Below are 5771 nucleotides of genomic sequence, written 5' to 3'. Positions count from 1 at the left end.
TTGGGATGTTTTCTCAAAGTTCAATTCCTCTTGTATATAAACCTGCCCCTTATATAACTATGTGTGTCCATGGATTTGTGTCTCCAGTCTACCCAGACTAACACAAGCATATATCAGTATGTCACTACATCTTGTGGATGAAAGTTAGTCCATTCATGCTGGTGATGCTGTTGTTTTTGTTAGGTGCCATCAAGTCAGTTCCAACCCATAGCGACCCTATGCACAACACACAAATCACTGCATGGTCCTGCAACATCCTCACAATTGTTCCTATGCCCGAGACCATTTTTTTTCCAGCCACTGTGTCAATCTTGACATCCTCCCTCTCTTTTGTGCTGTTCCTCAATTTTACCAAACAGGATGCCCTTCTTCAGACAACATGTCCAACGTATGTAAGACAGAATCTCATCATCCTTGACTCTAAGGAGCACTCAGGCGGTCCTTCTTCAAAGTTAGATCAATTAGTCCTTATATTAGTCCATGGTATTTTGAATGCACTTTTCCTGCACCACAATTCAAATTCATCAATGCTTCTTTAGCCTTCCTTACTCTATGTCCAATTTCCACATGCGTATGAGGTAATTGAAAATACTTAGCTTGGGTCAGGGACACCTTAGTCCTCAAAGTAACATGCTTGCTTTTCAGTACTCTAAAGATGTCTTGTGCAGCAGATTTAACAATAAAACTCATCTCTTAATCTTCTGACTGCTGCGTCCAGGAGCACTGATTGTGAATCCAAGAAAGACAAAATCCTTGACACATTCCATCTTTTCTCCATTTATCAGGATGTCATCTATTGGTATAATTGTGAGAATATTTGTCTCCTTCACGTTGAATCATATTCGTATTCATAGTGAAGGCTGCAACGGTTGATCTTCATCAGAAAGTACCTGAAGTCCTCTTCACTTTCAGCAAGTGTGGTGGTGCCAACTGCATATCACAGGTTCTTAAAAACCTTTCTTCCAATCTTGATGCCGCATTCTCTTCGTATAAGTCAGCTTCTCTGATGATTTGCTCACATACAGATTGAACAAATGTGGTGAGAGGATACAACCCTGATACACACCTTTCTTGATTTTACCCCATGCAGTATTCCCTTGTTCTGTTCGCACAGCTGCCTCTTGATCCATGTACAAATTCTGCATGAGCACAAAGAAGTGTTCTGGAAATCCCATGCTTCTCAATACTATCCATAGTTTGTTATGAGCCACACAGTCAAAATTGCTTTGGAATAGTCAATAAAACACAAGTAAATGTTTTTCTGGTATTCTCTGCTTTGAGCTAAGATCCATCTGACTTCAGCAATGATATCCCTTGTTCCATGTCCTCTTCTGCATCTGGCCTGAATCTCTAGCACTTCCCCGTCAATGTACTGTTGCAACCGTTGTCACATTATTTTCAGCAAAATTTTACTTACATGTGATATTGCGATAGTTACATAATTTATTGTCAACTTGAAGGTATATTAAAGTGCAGGGGTGGTATACAACCTGTCAATCAGGTCACAACCTGATGGTGCCTCCTTGTTGGCATGGCCTTTCTCATAAGGAGGGGAACCTCCCCTTCTCTCAGCCTTCACCTTCCGGCTGGCTGACCCTGATCCCTGCAAGAGACACCCACACTGGATCCACAGGACTTTTCACCCACCGGCCTGTGATCTCCTTGCATTCTGCGGCATTGCCTGTGGCTGCTTGAGTCTGAAGAGGCACTTATGGACTAGTATCAGACTTATGGACCTGAATTGTACTGGGCTAGGATATTTTCTTGATATACAATCACTTGTATCTATCTCTATATCTACATCTGTATCTGTATCTAGCTATCTATATCTATCTATATAGCTATCTCTATAGCTATAGAGAGCTATCACTGGATTTGTTTCTGTAGTCAGCCTGGCCTAACACTGCTATCAGTGATACTGTTCTATAGTTTGAGCATTCTCTTGGGTCGCCTTTTTTTGTAATGGGTACAAATATTGATCTCTTCTTGTCTATTGGCCAAGTAGCTGTTTTCCAAATTCCCTTGCATATACCCATAGCATGTTGAAACATGTCAGTTGTTATTCCATCAATTTCTGCTGCCTTGTTTTCGGCTAATGCATTCAGTGGAGCTTGAACTTCTTCCTTCAGCTTCATTAGTCCTTTCCTGTATGCTACCTCCTGAAAAGATAGAATGTTGACGAGTTCTTTCTGGTACAGTGAATCTGTGTATCTTTCTATGTTCTTTTAATGTTTCCGGCATCATTTATTACTCTGCCCATAGAATCTTTCAAGGTTGCAACTTGAGGCTTGAACTTTCTCTTGAATTCTTTCCGTTTAAGGTATGCTGAGCATGTTCTTCCCTTTTGGTTTTCTAATTCTAGGTCTTTGCACATTTCATTATAATATTTGACAATGTCTTCTCTAGCTGCCATTTGAAAATTTCTATTCAGCTCTTTGACTTCATCCTTTCCTCCATTTGATCTATGTACTCTAAAATTAAGAACACGTTTCAGAGTCTCTTCTGACATCCACTTTGATTATTCTCAAAATGATTTTTTGTTCCCTTCGACCCCATGTGATCACACAGGGTGGTGTGCTTCTTCAATGTGGGCTTTGTTGCTTCTGGGCTAGATGGCTGCTTGTTTACCTTCAAGCCTTTAAGACCCCAGATGCTATATCGCTGGATAGCTGGGCACCATCAGCTCTCTTCACCACATTTGCTTATGCACACGTTTGTCTTCAGTGATCGTGTCGGGAAGGTGGGTATCATGGAATGGTACAGGTGCCATAGCCAAGTATGTTGAAGAAACTAGATGGTGCCAGGCTATCAGAAGGAATAGCGTCTGAGGTCTTTACGGCTTGCCTTCACACAAGCAGCCATCATTTTTAGGCATCAACTAAGTCCACAAGGAAGAAGAACACCAGCCTTAAAGACCACTTTTACGACAAACTGGCCACGAGCCACATGTGGCTATATTAATTTAAAGTTAATTACAATATGTGGTGGGGAGGGGCCAGGTATCAAGCACCAAAGAACAAAAAATCATATCATCCTGAATGAGGGGGAAGTGGGATGGGGACCCAATGCCCATCTGTAGACAACTGGACATCGCTTACAGAGGAGTAGTGGAGAGGAGATGAGTCGCTCAGGGTGCAGTGTAGCATCGATGAAACACACAAGTTTCCTCTAGTTCTTAAACGCTTCCTCCTGTGCCCCACCCCCATTATTATCCCCATTCTGCCTTACAAACCTGGTTAGACCAGAGGATGTACAGTGGTGCATATAGGAGCTGGAAACACAGGGAATCCAGGACAGATGAACCACTCAGGACCAGTGCTGAGAGTGGTGATATCGGGAGGGTCGAGAGAACGGTGGTTAGGAAGGGGGAACCAATGACAAGGATCTACATAGAAACTCCTCCCTGTGGGATGGACAACAGTGAAGGGAGATGTCGGGCAGTGTAAGATATGATAAAATAATAATTTACAAATTATCAAGGGTTCATGAGGGAAGGGGAAGCGGGGAGGGAGGGGGAAAAAAGAAAAGAAAAATGAGGAGCTGTTTCCAAGAGCCCAAGTTGAGAGCAAATATTTTGAGAATGATGAGGGCAACGAATGTATAAGTTTGCTTTACACAATTGACGTATGTATGGATTGTGATAAGAGTTGTATGAGCTCCAATAAAATGATTTTTAAAAAGAAATAAAATAAAATGAACAACAACAACAACAAAAAGTGTAAGGGTGGTATTCACCCTGTCAGTCAGGTCATAGCAGGATGGTGCCTCCTTGTGGGCATGGCCTTCTCATGAGGAAGGCCCTCAGAACCTCCTCTCTCTCTCTCTGGCTTTACCTTCCTGCTGGCTGGCCCTGATTGCTGCCAGAGCCACTGCCATTAGATCCACAGGACTTTGCACTCACTGGACAGTGATGTTCCTGTATTCTGTCTCATTACATGCAGCTTTGGGAGTTTGAAGAGGGACTTATGGACTAGGATCAGACTTAAGGACTTCAGTTGGACTGGGCTGGGATGTTTTCCTGATATACAATTAGTTTTTTATATAAAGCTCATTCTTACACATATATGAGTGCCATTGGATTTATTTCTCTAGTCAACCCGGCCTAACACAGAATTTTAAAAATTTAAAAATCCAATTGTACTTAGCAAATAACAGGTGGTCAATAATCATAGGCCACTGATAACATGCTGTATTAAGTGATGCAAATATAGAGCATTTCGATTGTACAGCACGGTCCTAATGCCTAGGGAATTTTATGTTTGACAGGGCAGTTTAGAACAGAAATAAAGTTTATGTTTGCTTTGATTTTTATATTTAAAATTCTCACACCATTATTTTCCTGCCGGTAAAATAACCACACCTCACTCTTCACAAAGGAAAATGTTTTAAAATAACGGAATAGAATTCCGTTCATTACTTTGTTTAGTTATTCTTGAATTTATACTTTAAAGGAGTAATTGTGTTTCAAATACACAAAAGCATTTATTTACTTACTTTAATAAATCATTTTATCAGGGCTGTGTGTGCTTACAGCTCTTATAACAATCCGTACATCAATTTCATCAAGTACATTTGTACATAGGTTGCCATCATCATTTCAAAAAAAAAAAAAAAAAAGAGGAGCTGATACCAAGGGCTCAAGTAGAGAGAAAACAAAAGTTTGTTTGTTTGTTAGTTTTTTTATATAAAACAACTTTGATCCTTAAAACTAGTTAGATCCAAGCACCTAAAAGTTTTGACTGCAAATGCCCCTTGGTGTAGCTGCACTTCATGTTACAGCCTTTGTCCTAGATTCTCTTTTCAAAGTTTTGTATTAAACGATCTTGGAAAGCACAGGTGTCTTTCATGCAGAGAGTAGTTTTGTTTGTTCACTGGTGAAGTTAATAAAAATAATCTCTCTCTCTAAGGTATGGTCGGCTGTATAAGTCCCGGGCAATCATCAATACTAGCTCTCCAAAGAGTAGCAATTACAACCATCACAGCAGCAGTGAGTTCATTCAATGTATGGCCCACAAATGATGTAAATACCCATATGGCCCCTGGCAGAGAAGAATGTTCCTCACCCCTGAGTCTAAGGCACAGTTTGGGCAAGTTTGCTGTCAGTCCCCTTTGAAACACTGGAGAGGTCCTGAACTCAGAGTTGCGAAGGTGTGATACCAGCCCTCCCTGTGTTCCACTTCACTATCGCAGGACTTAGGACATGGAGTCAAGAAAAGATGCTGATGAAGTTCATGTTGCCTGCTGTGCTATGACTAATATAGTATTGTGTCTCTAACCCAAGAATCTTGGGTCATGATGCTATTCTATGCTTGCAAGCAAGGTAAAATCTCAGGCACTGCACAGTCCTGGAGGAAACATGAAAAATGAAATATTTTAGTTATATACTAATTAAGAAATCACATCAAACCTAGAGGATAAGAAAGAAGCAGAGGGGCTCCAAAGAGGGAAAGGGTACGGAAAAGCCTGGAAGAGAACACATCCATATATTGTCTAACGATTTCTAATTCAGTTCATTTTCAGGCACTTCAACAGTAAACTCAAAGTAGAAGTTTTGTACCAATTTTAATTTTCTTACCATAAACAAAACAACAATAATAAAACATTTTGAAGACACACATCATCTGGAAAGAAATAAATACCCAACTAGCTTTGTGATCTTTACTCAGCTTTTCATTTCTGTCATCAGTTCTAAAAGACTTCCCATTACAGACCTAAACACCTGATGGGGCAACTTGTCTGCTTATCCTAAGCAACCCCCCCCCCGTGTGTCT

The 5771-nt window shown here is 40.7% G+C and overlaps 1 pseudogene; it reads right to left on the bottom strand.

Annotated features, from left to right (window-relative positions):
• LOC101648813 overlaps positions 1-1668 on the bottom strand; it is a 7012-nt pseudogene extending 5344 nt beyond the window's left edge.
• Positions 1669-5771: the final 4103 nt, after the last annotated feature.

This window comes from Echinops telfairi, unplaced genomic scaffold (genome assembly GCF_000313985.2).
Source record: "Echinops telfairi isolate 266 unplaced genomic scaffold, ASM31398v2 ScPeMD7_42;HRSCAF=159, whole genome shotgun sequence".
NCBI classification, from domain to species: domain Eukaryota; kingdom Metazoa; phylum Chordata; class Mammalia; order Afrosoricida; family Tenrecidae; genus Echinops; species Echinops telfairi.
The sequence above is the reverse complement of the archived record's forward strand: the minus strand, read 5'-3'. Positions and strand labels throughout refer to the sequence as shown.